Source organism: Haliotis asinina, chromosome 2 (genome assembly GCF_037392515.1).
Source record: "Haliotis asinina isolate JCU_RB_2024 chromosome 2, JCU_Hal_asi_v2, whole genome shotgun sequence".
Classification (NCBI taxonomy): Eukaryota; Metazoa; Mollusca; class Gastropoda; order Lepetellida; family Haliotidae; genus Haliotis; species Haliotis asinina.
Window position 1 is genome coordinate 5,219,572 of NC_090281.1, and position 13,875 is coordinate 5,233,446.

The window sequence follows — 13,875 nt, forward strand, 5'->3', positions numbered from 1 at the left end:
GAAGTCATACGAATCCATCCGTATCTCGTTTCTAAAAAATATATGATTTCTACATCTGATTTTTTAAAGGAGAGAAGGTATTTTCCCAATAGATTATGGAAACATTCAATGGTATATAGACTGGAAATGTTGTTACAGCTCAGAGTCAGCTGTGTGACAATTTACTAAGTACCGCCACGTACCTGTCAATTATAGAGTGCGACAATGGTAACGTTCCCTGGATATCATTGATTGTGGTAATCCCTTCTTATCAATAGTCTGGAACAGTCTGCGAAATAGTTTCCAGTCTTTGTAAGACAGTCGGGCCAACTATGCAGTCCCTGCTGGATTCCGGGGGAAATGTTTATGAATTCCGCGGCAAATTTAAGCAAATTCTGCACCCTAGTTTTCAACATTCTGCAAAACATTCTGCGGTTACAACATTTAGGAAAAACAACAAAAACATTATACAGACCTTCATAGTTTAATTCTCAAACACAGATATAATGTTACGTCGACAGTACACATCACATCTTGACTAAGCACCCACATCTTTTTCTGTTTGAGAATTAAACACTGGCTTTAAGTTATTTCTCTCCTCTCATTCCTAACTTAGATGCAGACCAGCAACTTCCAGCTTCATGCAAATAACAATTTTATATTTAAACTAACTCTGCAACAATTTCAGTTTTCAAAATGATTGACTTTGAGAACGTAATTGCAGTGTCAAGTTCATCTAATAATATTTAAAAGATGCCCAAAACTTGCTTTATTAATAAAGTATCTTTAATCATGATTCTTTTGAAAATGTTGTCACAGTAAATATGTCGATTTATGTGTAACCGATCCTACTCTTAACATTATTTCTACTTTTCATTTCGGCTGTCATTCTGTTTTCACTCAAGTTTTGAAATATGCAAATTCCGCGGCAGAAAAGTGGCAAATTCTGCACGAAAACGCGTTTTCCGCGAACCAGACGTTCTCCTGCATGGAAAGGTAAATCCCGCGATTTTCTCTGCAACCGCGGAATCGCGGAATTCGGGAGGGACTGAACTATGCCTCAAAGTTACCAGCCCGAAATATGAATGTAGAAACATAACAAAGGTTTTTTACAACAAATGTGAATAGGATGTTGCCGCAGTGACACGGCTTTTGTTACGGTTAAGAATTTACCGTGACAAACGATGTAAGAATCCCTTTGTGAACCAACAAAACAGAGCAAAGACAAGTTTGATATATTCAAATCTTGTATTAAGGCAATGAGAGCAAGGTATACAAGGTCACAAGTGAATTTCACAATGCTGATTACAAATACAGTTCAAGAGAGACACGGGCATAAGGAAGGGCCAGTGTCTTTATGGCACACTGGTCTGGAGTGAGCCATTTAGCAGCCATGGTGGCGAACAATTCTAACGCTGATTCAAGGCTTTAATGCATTCTTACAAGATGGACATATCGAAATTACAAGATATTTGGCTAATAATTGGATAAATATGAGATAACACTTGTTTTGTTATAAGAGACGGTTAAAGATGAATGTTATGTATTAATGTATGTAAATATTTCATATGAATAGGTTTGCATAAGTCCACAAAGTGATTTTTTCTTGCAAAGGTTTACATTGCGTGTTAACCTATCCATAGTTTATCTAAGGTATATACATGTACTCTGAATTCACAATGTCATTTACATGGTGGTGTAACTGCCACCTATCATATACTTAGGACTCAGTAAGAGTGGTGTGCATGACCAGACCGAATGTTATTTAATGGAAACGGTAGTCGGGAAACGGAAAGTAGTGCAGACAAATATCTTCTCATGTACACATATCGGCTGGCTGCAATGTCCATGTTGATATCCATGAGTGAGTGAGTGAGTTAATATTTAACGTCACATCGGCAATATGTCAGCCATATCGTGACGAGAACAGATCTGAAATTGAAATGGAATATATGAGTATTATGAAAACCTGTCGACGAATGACAGTAAAACAACTAGAATATCACAATTTGAATTAAAACTAACATGGAAAGTTAAAACTAATATCACTATTGAGAGAATACAATATAAAAACAGACTATAGATCGCCAACAACAGAAGGTTGATCACCACACTAGGGACCATGGGGACTTACAGTACCTTTGCTACCTACATGGACCCCAGTCGGATTTACACTATCCCTTCAGCTGCTGGCGATTGTACAAAAAGGTAGCCAAAATTAAAAGAACATGAATACTACGATTAGAAACCTAGTAGGCTTAAATATTTATCAAATGATTTGGGACTTACGTACCCTCTCAGGAGAACAATAATTGTACAATACTTCAACCCCCTTTGAGGGTACAGCCACTAACAATTCAAGTTACTAATCTAAGCTACCAATATTTAAAATACATCTGTTTACAGAACGTATTACTCATAATTCAACCAAAAAATCAATTTCTTTTTAAAAAACAATAACTAAATGATAAGCAACGGTGGTAAAAAGATCCTTGATGGTTTTGACATTGAAATATCTATCCCTTGTGATGGACAACTCAACACAGTCAATCAGGATATGCTTGACTGTGACTCTCTCATCACGAGGGATACAAAATGGAGGATCCTCACCTTTTAACAGGTAGTTATGGGTATATCATGTATGGCCAATACGACATCGTCGCATGATGACCTCTTCAAATCTGGACTGACAACCCAAGTAGGCTTAACCAGTGTAGGGTTTTATTTCATGTAGTTTATTGATACCTACTTGGGCGTCCCACTCCTGCATCAGATCACGGATATAAGATCTAATGGTGGCGTTGTAATCACTGTAAGGAATAAGAAGTGGTGTCACAGATTTGTTGAGTTCTGCTTTAGCAGCAAGGTCAGCCAATGTGTTGCCAGAGATTCCTACATGGCTGGGTAACCAACAGAAGACGATGTCGTATTGGCCAGTGGCAAGATCATTATACAATTCAATAATTTCTATTAAAAGTGGATGTTTGCAAGAAATATTTTTAATAGTCTGAAGGCAAGAAAGAGAGTCGGAATAGATTATATATTGTTTACGTTTAGGGTGTCTTTGAATATATTTAAGAGCTGTTAATATGGCGTTAGCTTCTGCTGTAAAAATAGAACTATTATCTGGTAATCTAGAAGATATTGTTCTGGATCCAATGACAGTGGCACAAGAAATTCTGCGCCACCATCCTTGGACCCATCTGTGAATAAGGATGAATAATTCCTATACATGTATATATGTTTCAGTTGTTATATTCTTGTTACTGATTTTTTAAATGAAGTTAATGTTAGGTCAACTTGTGGCCTAACCAATTGCTAAGGAGGAGAAGAAAGAAGACGGGAAGGAGCTATATTTTCCAGCTCAATGCTAGAAGCAGCAAGAAATGGCTTAATTCTGAGTCCGAGACGCGGAACAAGGGAAGACTTTTTGTTATGCAAATCCTCATAAAGAGGATTAAAGACACAATTAAATGCATGATTTGACTCATTAGAAGCTAGTTTTGTGATGTATTGTAAAGATAGTTTTATACGGCGTTGGTTGAGAGAAGGCTCATCAGCTTCGACATAAAGACTGTCGATAGGACAAGTTCTAAAGGAACCAAGACAAAGTCTTAGGCCTTGGTGATGGATAGAACCAAGTAGTTTTAGTTTGCTTTGACAGGCTCCACCATATATGATGGGACCATAATCAGGTTTCGATCGCACGAGTGATCTATATAAGTGAAGGAGGGTCGTCTCCCCCTCCCCATTTTGAATTTGAAACAACCTTTAATAAATCGAGAGCTTTCAAGCATTTGGCTTTTAGGGACTTGATATGGAGGTGAAAAAGGTCAAATGTGAATAAAAAATAAACCCCAAGAACTTAGCCTCCTTGACAACTTTGATAGGGGTACCACTAAGAAATAGTTCTGGGTCTTTATGGGGTTTATATTTACGACAGAAGTGTATACAATTGGTTTTAGAAATTTAGAAAATTTGAAGCTATTTTCAAGACACCATGTATCTATTTTGTTTAAACACAGCTGCAGTTGCCGTTCAATAGTATGCATATTTTTCCCATGACAAGAAATATTAAAATCATCCACAAATAACGATCCATCAAATGAATCGTTTAAAACTTTAGATAAACTGTTGATCTTGATGCTAAAAAGAGTGACAGACAAAATACTGCCTTGCGGAACACCCTGATCCTGATTGTAATGATCAGACAGGGTAGAATCTACATGGACCTGGAACTGTCTGTCATTTAAAAAGTTTGCTTAGAATTCCGGCACACGAAGTCATGTAAATCCCTTAAAATGCCATATTTCTATGTTGTATCATATGCCTTCTCAAGATAAAAAAGATAGATACAGCGTGTTTTTTATTAATCAGCGCGTTTGATCGACAGTACTTCTATTTTTACGGAAACCACATTGTATATCTGTTATAAGGTTATTTGTTTCCAAGTACCAAACAAGTCGATTATTTATCATGCGTTCCATGGTCTTGCAAACACAGCTAGTTAGTGAAATTGGTCGATAATTGGACGGATCCGTATGATCACGTCCAGGTTTAGGTATTGGTACTACTATAGCATCACGCCATGAAGTGGGAAATTTCTCGGAAGTCCAAATATCATCAAAAATTGATAAGGGCGTCTCTAAACAGGATTCTGGTAAGTGTAGCAGTGTCATAAGCTTGATCAAGAGCAGTATGGAGCCCATGAATAGAAAACGTTTCATCATAATCTTCTCCATTATCAGAATTGAAATTAACAGTTTTCCTTTCTTGTTGTTTTTGATATTGCTGAAATTTAGGTATATAATTAGAAGAGGAAGAATGTTTAGCGAGAGTTTCACCCAGTTTATTTGCAATATCTGATTTATCAGTAAGTAATTGATCTCCATGTTTAAGATGATGGACTGTAGATTTAGTACCATTAATTTTCTGGACCATGTTCCATACCTTGGACATGGATGTCAGAGAATTTAATTTGGATACATAATTTTGCCAAGATTGGCGTTTGTTCTGTTTAAGAGTACGCCGTGCATTTAAAATTTTAAATTTATTTAAATTATGCACCATAGGATGGCGACGGAAATAATGTTCTGCTTTTTTCCTTGTCTTCCTAGCTTGTTTGCATTCATCACTGAACCATGGTTTTCGAACATGTGGAACTGCAGAGGCCTTTGGTATAGACTCATCAGCTATGGAATTCAGTTCATCAGAAAAAACATTTAATAGCACCAGGAACGTCAATAAAACGTTCGGGTTTAAGGTTTTCAAAACACAGTGTTTCATATAAAGCCTGGTTAGCCTTTTTAAAATTGATGATGGAGGCACATCAGACGGTGTTATAGATTTTAGTATAGTAGGAAAATAGTCACTTCCACAGAGGTCATCGTGGATTGACCATTCAAATTCACTGAGTAGTTCTGAATTTGTGAGTGACAAGTCGAGAGCAGAATAGGTCCCTGTACCAGGGTGTAAGTATGTGTTGGAACCATCATTATAAATACATAAATCATTGTCAGAACAAAAGTTCTCGAACAATTTACCTTTAGCGTTTGTAGTTACACTACCCCAGAGGGGTTTGTGCCCATTTAAATCTCTTATTATAATACAGGGCTTCGGGAGTTGGGCATATAGAGCTTGAAGATCACTTCTGGCAAACGTCGAAGACGGCGAAATATAAAGAGAGCACAGTGTAAACGCTACATGTAAACTAATCCTCACTGCAACAGCCTGCATATTAGTAATAAGTGAAACAGGGCTTTGAATAACGTTTTGTCTGACTAAAATGGATCATCCACCAAGGGCCCTATCACCCGGAGGGGAAAGACAATGATATGCATTAAAATGACGAAGGTCAAATGTATCTGTTTGTTTTAAATATGTCTCTTGGAGACATATCGCTGAAGGTGTAATATCCTGGACTAATAGCTGTAATTCATGTAAATTAGTCCTCAATCCTCTGCAGTTCCACTGTACAATATTATTGGAATAAACAATCTTTAAGGGGTATTTATTGGGGATCTACCCCGCACTCTTTTAGAGGGCGACAAGCTGTGTCCTAGAATGGACGTTTTCCGAAACGTCCATGTCCTCTAGAGACCCATATTTATTGAACAATTGAATTATATTTTGTGACCCTTTAGGAGCTCTGCCACTTTGTTGTTTTGAAGCATCAGGTTTAGGTTTACTTTTCACAGTTTGTTAACTATCAGCTGTCGATTGAGACTTTGAGTGTGACTGAGATGATGATGATGATGATGATGATGATGATGATGATGATGATGATGATGATTTGTGATCAGAAGAAGACTTTGATGTACTACGAAGTGATTCCTCAGTCTGAGATGATATAGCTGGGTACAAGAGCTGTGGAGAGTCGCAATTGACCCAAGTCAAGGTAGTTTGGCAGCTTGTGGATGATTTTGTTATTTTAGAGCTGTACACAGGTGATGTGTTTGCTACTGTAGCATAACCTTCTGTAAGATCAGATCTCTTCACCAGTTTTTTTGCCTCAGAAAAGGAGATATTTTGGGTAAACTTTATTCTGTTTATTGCCTTTTGCTCTTTCCAAATTGGACACTGTTTCGAAGAAGATGAATGGTCGCCTGAGCAGTTCGTGCATTTTTTAAAATCTCTGTCACAATCTTCTGTTGTGTGTGTCTTTTCACCACAGTGTACAGGTAGATACAGGTAGACACACCGTGTCCGTATTTCTGGCATTTAAAACATCTGAGCGGGTTAGGGATGTATGTCTCAACTTGGATGTTACAGTAACCTGCCTTTACTGACTTAGGAGCATTTGGAGACGAGAAGAGGAAAACAGATACGTGTCTGTTTGGATAGTTTCATTATTTTTTCGGGTTGAAAAACGCTTGACATAAAGCACTCCTTGATCTTTCATTTCGCATGCTATGTCAAGTTCTGACATACAAACAAACAGTCGATCACGATCTCTGACAATACCTTTACTTGTGTTTCAAGGTTTTGTGAGCAGAGACCGTGACCAGAATGCCCACGAAAGATTTAATGTTCATCAGGTTAGTTGATTGTTGAAAGTAAAAAAATCGGCCAAGACCTAATAACATATATCAAATAATAGGCGAGATCTTGGCGTTACCCAGCACCCACCACGAGGAGGTGGCTCGCCACGGGTGCCTGATATCCATGAGATGATTGGTTAACTACACCTACACAAAGCACACCCGCATTTATGACTTCACAGGACCTAAAGTTTTATCCTTAAGGCAAACCCTCATATAGAACCTCTGCGAACTGGTTCTGCGTCGACAACTTGAGTGTAACTTCAGTGTCACTCTATGAGAGCCAGTACTTTCCTCCTCATACCCCTGTCAGCCTCCTGATCCCCTGAAAGGGCAGCCTATGCGCCATTCCTCGCGTAAAACAGTTTCCAAATGGGCCTGATTCTGAACAGGAGGATTCCTTTGTTACACACGACGAACCAGTCATGCTCAAGATACGCTCCAAATACTAAATATTGGAGCTCATTCAATTGTAACATATGTCAGAGGGTGGTTCACTAAGTTCTTTCTTTATATTTTCATGAATGTTCCTAACATCATATCGCTGTACCTATAATCTTCATCTACCTTATCTCAGTGTCAGTTAGATAAAATGTAATAGGATCAAAGCTTCAATATGATCTTAGGCAACAAACTGGCTTGCGGAACAGTAACATTGTCTCCCGTATCAAGACTGTCATGACTGTTCCTAGCATCATATCGCTGTACCTATAATCTTCATCTACCTTATCTCAGTGTCAGTTAGATAAAATGTAATAGGATCAAACCTTCAATATGATCTTAGGCAACAAACTGGCTTACGGAACAGTAACATTGTCCCCGTATCAAGACTGTCAACAAGCACCTGACTATAGGTGACCGAATATCAAGCCAGGTATCTGGTGTACTTTACACTAGACAGTCTGTAAACTTGAACGTAACCCCGTCCACAGTAACGGCATCCTTTCCTTCCTCTCCACACACGGTGTCAGGACCCTGCATATCAACACACAGAGTTTACGTCTTCTGAGCTGTAAGCGACACAGACCCAGAAAGCAGGACGTCATTCAGCACTGTGCTGTCTTGCAGAGTCATGCTGGTGGTGGATGGCGGTTGATCGATCACATTGCGGCCATGCATTCTAATGGTCAGTTTAAACACTGCATCGTCGTGTCCTCCATACAACTGGCACCCGTGTGGGAGAACACTCTTACTAGGCGAGAAGAAGATAGCATTAAACCCAGCGTGTATTAATGATTGTCGGTAAGACAAAAACCTGTACACACTCTTACACAGCGTCTTCAGTTTCCTAATGGCAGTATTTGTGGCTTTTCTCACAGAATGTTGAAATGGAGATATATCTTCTGCTGTGTCTATGGCTCTGTCCATTATTCATATTCTCTCACTATCTGTCAGGAAGCCGTACCGTCCCACAACCATGACCACATACTCCATGGACATGCTGGTGAGTCTGATGTCATACTTTTTCTCACCCAGGAGTAATGCTTGTTGTTCTCAGGTGTGTCACCAACACCTTCCTTCCTTTATCGTTCCTTTGTCCAGGACAGCACCGCTTCAAATATGTCTTCCTCCTTTAAATCTAATTTACATGACCTACCAAATTTAGCCACACAGCCAGGACAAAGCTGTCCGAATCCGGTAGACTGGGTGACTTTCTTCCCACCTTCAGTGAGGATCTTCAGGGCCTTCTGTTCCAGGTCCAGCTCCCCATACCCATGACATTGCTCCAGAATCTGGCAGACATTTTCCACTGTCACCGTCACTCCGGGAGTGTTATCCAGAGACCGTACAGTGCATCTAGAGCATACCATCCTCTTCATCTACGAACAGAGAAACTAGGGATAACTAACTTGTTTATTGGTGCCTTAGATGATGCTATTTGTTATAGCAAAGGTCCAGCAGTGTATCTGAGATGTACTTGAATTTGCAATTTACGAAATTGGAAGACGTTTTCCCTTTGAGTTGAAGGACCTAATTTTCTTTCCAACTGGCCTTTCGTATACGTCCAGATTCCGGTCAATCCTTCACCTGTCCATTCATGTTGTTTTGGGAATGAGCGGACTGATGACAGTGTGGTAAACGTTCAACTTTGATCCAACAGACCCAGTCTGCTGTAGACCAATTAATAGTCATCTTTTCAGATGTGGGATTTCACATACAGAGTAAGATCTTCAAGTCGGCAGTCAGATAGTTCAGGCAGTCAGTATCCGTACAGGTACCAATGCATGTTTCGATCAAACTTCAGGTTTCAGCGTCACACCCCGTCACGTGCACATGGTGACAATTAAGGGGCTTCTCTTTCTACATGTATGGCAATACACAATGGAGGATATGTGGTGCTGCATGGTTTTGCAATTTCACGAGCATTTTCACAACAATTTTGACGAGTCATGTATGGAAGTGACATATTCGCAATATGTGGCAGAAACATTGAAGATGACTTTGAATGTTAACTCTCTCAAACACTCACGTCCCTTAGAATGCACCAATGAACAACACAAATTCTACCATACCCATGTATTTACTGATCACCATCAATGTTCACCGTGTTTTACATACATGGGTATGATCTGCCATCAATACTTTATGGACATCTTTCAGTCAGCAGTTCCTCAAATCCTTCAGACAGTTCACTACTTTATTGTCAAAAGCAAAAAGATTTGAACAAAACGTTCGTAGAAACGATAACTGCGAAATCATAATTTTTCACAGACACCCCCGACATTATAGTAAAACCCTTTTAAGGCCCCTCGTGATATCCGTACGCACAAAATCATCATTGAAATAACACTAAATTGTGTATCTCCGAGGTCCTAAATGTAGATTGGACATAAACAGTTAGGATCCTACAAAGGAGGGGGGGGGGGGGGGGGGGGGTGATCGCTGGCTTGACTAATCCTGACAAAGAGCGGCTTGACTAATCCTGACAGAGAGCGGCTTGACTAATCCTGACAGAGACAACTTCCTCATTTCTAGTCCATCTATGTCTATTTATATGATAGAAACTCTATACTCTGAGCAGAGGTAAGGTAGTCGAGCAGTCTACGTAAACTTAGTCTCAGTGTTATTCGGTACACTCCAACACTGAGTCTAATAAACTCTTGCAGAAGGTCACGTCAGGTAACCTTCATCCCTGACATCTTCAGGAAGGTGACCATCAAAGTTTACTTTGAGCTGATCTGGCAGGTGCGTGGATGTATGGATATGGATGTGTACAACACTTAGTGTGTGTGAGAGAGAGAGAGATGGCAGGGGGGGGGGGGGGGGGGAGAGATGTTTATTTTAGTCTCACCTTGTATATACGTGTAATTTATACATAAATTTATAAGAAGGTGTGTGTGTGTGTGTGTGTGTGTGTGTGTGAGAGAGAGAGAGAGAGAGGGGAGGGGAGATGTTTATTTTAGTCTCACCTTGTATATACGTGTAATTTATACATACATTTATAAGAAGGTGTGTGTGTGTGTGTGTGTGTGTGTGTGAGAGAGAGAGAGAGAGGGGGGGAGATGTTTATTTTAGTCTCACCTTGTATATACGTGTAATTTATACATAAATTTATAAGGTGTGTGTGTGTGTGTGTGTGTGAGAGAGAGAGAGAGAGAGAGAGAGAGAGGGGGGGGGATGTTTATTTTAGTCTCACCTTGTATATACGTGTAATTTATACATACATTTATAAGGTGTGTGTGTGTGTGTGTGTGTGAGAGAGAGAGAGAGAGAGGGGAGATGTTTATTTTAGTCTCACCTTGTATATACGTGTAATTTATACATAAATTTATAAGAAGGTGTGTGTGTGTGTGAGAGAGAGAGAGAGGGAGATGTTGACTATTTTAGTCTCACCTTGTATATACGTGTAATTTATACATAAATTTATAAGAAGGTGTGTGTGTGTGTGTGTGTGTGTGAGAGAGAGAGAGAGAGAGAGAGAGAGAGGGAGATGTTGTTTATTTTAGTCTCACCTTGTATATACGTGTAATTTATGCATACATTTATAAGGTGTGTGTGTGTGTGAGAGAGAGAGAGAGAGGGGGGGGGAGATGTTTATTTTAGTCTCACCTTGTATAGACGTGTGATGTATACATAAATTTATAAGAATGTGAGAGAGAGAGAGAGAGAGGGGGAGGGATATGTTTATTTTAGTCTCACCTTGTATATACGTGTAATTTATACATAAATTTATAAGAAGGTGTGTGTGTGTGTGTGTGTGTGAGAGAGAGAGAGAGAGGGGGGGGAGATGTTTTAGTCTCACCTTGTATATACGTGTAATTTATACATAAATTTATAAGAAGGTGTGTGTGTGTGTGTGTGTGTGTGTGTGTGTGAGAGAGAGAGAGAGAGGGAGGAATATGTTTATTTTAGTCTCACCTTGTATATACGTGTAATTTATACATAAATTTATAAGAAGGTGTGTGTGTGTGAGAGAGAGAGGGAGATGTTGACTATTTTAGTCTAACCTTGTATATACGTGTAATTTATACATAAATTTATAAGAAGGCGTGTGTGAGAGAGAGAGAGAGAGAGAGAGAGCGAGAGAGGGAGATGTTGTTTATTTTAGTCTCACGTTGTATAGACGTGTGATGTATACATAAATTTATAAGAATGTGTGAGAGAGAGAGAGAGAGAGAGAGAGAGGGAGGAATATGTTTATTTTAGTCTCACCTTGTATAGACGTGTAATTTATACATAAATTTATACGGTGTCTGCACAAGTCGCCAAGAGACTATAAGAGACGGAAAGAGCATAAAAATGTGTGCTATGGATCAAATGATTAAAATAAATTACACAAAAGTATACACACAAACAGAACAAACACACACACTTGCGCGCCCACGCACACACATAATACCAGTGGTAATCAGAGAGAGATAAGCGTGCATCTGCATTATCTGCATTCGTTTTCACAGAGAGAGAGGGAAAGAGAGAGAGAGAGAGAGAGAGAGAGAGACAGACAGACAGATAGACAGATAATATATTGAATAAGTAAAATGAAAGTGGGGGAGTCCCACATAATGGTTTAGCTAACAGTGTTCGCTGGCACCGTGACATCCGGTAGAATAAACAGCTTTCTGGAGCTCTGTCATTTTGTAAACTTTCCATAGGCTCTCTCGTATTTCCATGTTGATGATTTTTGTCGTGCCACAAGTCACTGATCCACTGTTCATCGTCAACAGCATTACATATATGTTTCACATGGTACATAAAACTGTCCGTAGACAAAAGCACAATAAAATCCGTGTTTATAGACATTTTGGCTGCAAGGGCGGTAACTTTATAGATCCAAGATTTTTTTCCGACTTGACAAACTGAAGGCTGATCTTGATGGAGTCCTATCCTCAAACGCTACTTTTGCAAACAGTCTGAATATTTCTCATCGGTTGTTTGGTGAGGCAACTCTTCAAGACCATTTCTCAACGGATGGCACAATAAGATAACCAAGCTCTATTCCCTGAGCTGAATTTATGCAGCTGTATCCCTTCGTACCCTATACCGCAGATCCATATAACAGAACTGGTGGAACCAGCGCTTCGTAGAGGTTCTTGAATGTTTCGTATGTCATCCCTCCTGCTTCAGTAAACTTTGTCTGGAGACAGGACAGAGCCCGACTTGTTTATCTGGCTATTTCCCTCACTGTGACACGTAGATCTAAGTGTCCATGGAACCATAGTCCTAAATATGTATATTTATCCACTATTTTTATGTTATCGCATCCACAGGAAAACTTAACAGCAGTAACTTGGAAATTGTCGAGACGAAAATGAACAACTTTAGTTTTATCCGTATTCATTGTAAGTTCTATTCCACAGTTGAGAGACTTTATGTCTTCTACCAAGTTGTTTGTACATAGTAAGAACAGTGTTGGCGACACTGAACATCCCTGCTTCAATCCCTTGGTTAAGTTGAAACTTGGACCTGTATAGCCATTCACTCTCACTGAGCTCTGCAATGCCTGTGTATGCGAATGTTATGGACTTCTAGATTTTGCCATAAACTCCAGGTTTGCATAGTTTGTTCCACAAACACTCTCGATCAGCATTGTCGAAAGCTTTCTTTAGGTCCCCAAATCCGGCATATGTTGACTGGTTAGAAGATTTTCTGCCTTCAATAAGTGTAAACAATGTGTATATTCATTCGATACATACCCTTTTCTTCTGAATCCGCTCTGTTCATCTGCCAAAATATTATTATCTTCAAGTAAATGCGACAGTCTTTGGTTTAAGATATGACAGTTAAGTTTACATGGCACAGATATTAAAGTAATAGCTCTAAATAGTGATGGTTTTCTTAAGTCTGTACTTCCTGGTTTAATAGGTTGTGATTCCATGTTTCCACTGGTTTGGGATGGTTCCATTTTCAAATCCAATATCTTATGCAAAATGTTAATACAGTTTGGGTTTTAGGGCTTCTGCTGGTATTTTTAGGGCTTCTGCTGGCTTTATTACTCTTAGCATGGTTCACTGCCGTTTAAGCTTCTTCCAATGTGATTGGTCCAGTAAGAAGTGATGTCTCTGACTTTACCCGCTGCATATGAGGGAGTCGTAATTGACCTCTTTGTAATTAAACAGATTCTCATAGTCCTCTTTCCACTGATCCATGACTTCTTCAATATGAGGTGTGAGGACTCCATCAGAGTCAAGGACTTCCATAGGTATACATGTTTTTCCTGTCGTTTTCAATATCCCTATTTATATCCCTATTTATATCCCTATTTATATCCCTATTTATATCCAAAAGTCTCTATCAGAGTGTTGATGAAGAAGTGCTGTCGGTGATTCCTGCTTATCAACTTGATATTGTCATTTGTATTTCTTGTGAAGTTTGTCAAACAATTTGCGTTTAGGTTGAAAACATGTGTAAGAGTTTG

The 13,875-nt window shown here is 39.2% G+C and overlaps 1 pseudogene; it reads right to left on the bottom strand.

Moving 5' to 3' along the window:
- Positions 1–7,907: 7,907 nt before the first annotated feature.
- Positions 7,908–13,657, bottom strand: LOC137274755 (BTB/POZ domain-containing protein 6-like; annotated as a pseudogene).
- Between the last annotated feature and the right edge of the window lie 218 nt (positions 13,658–13,875).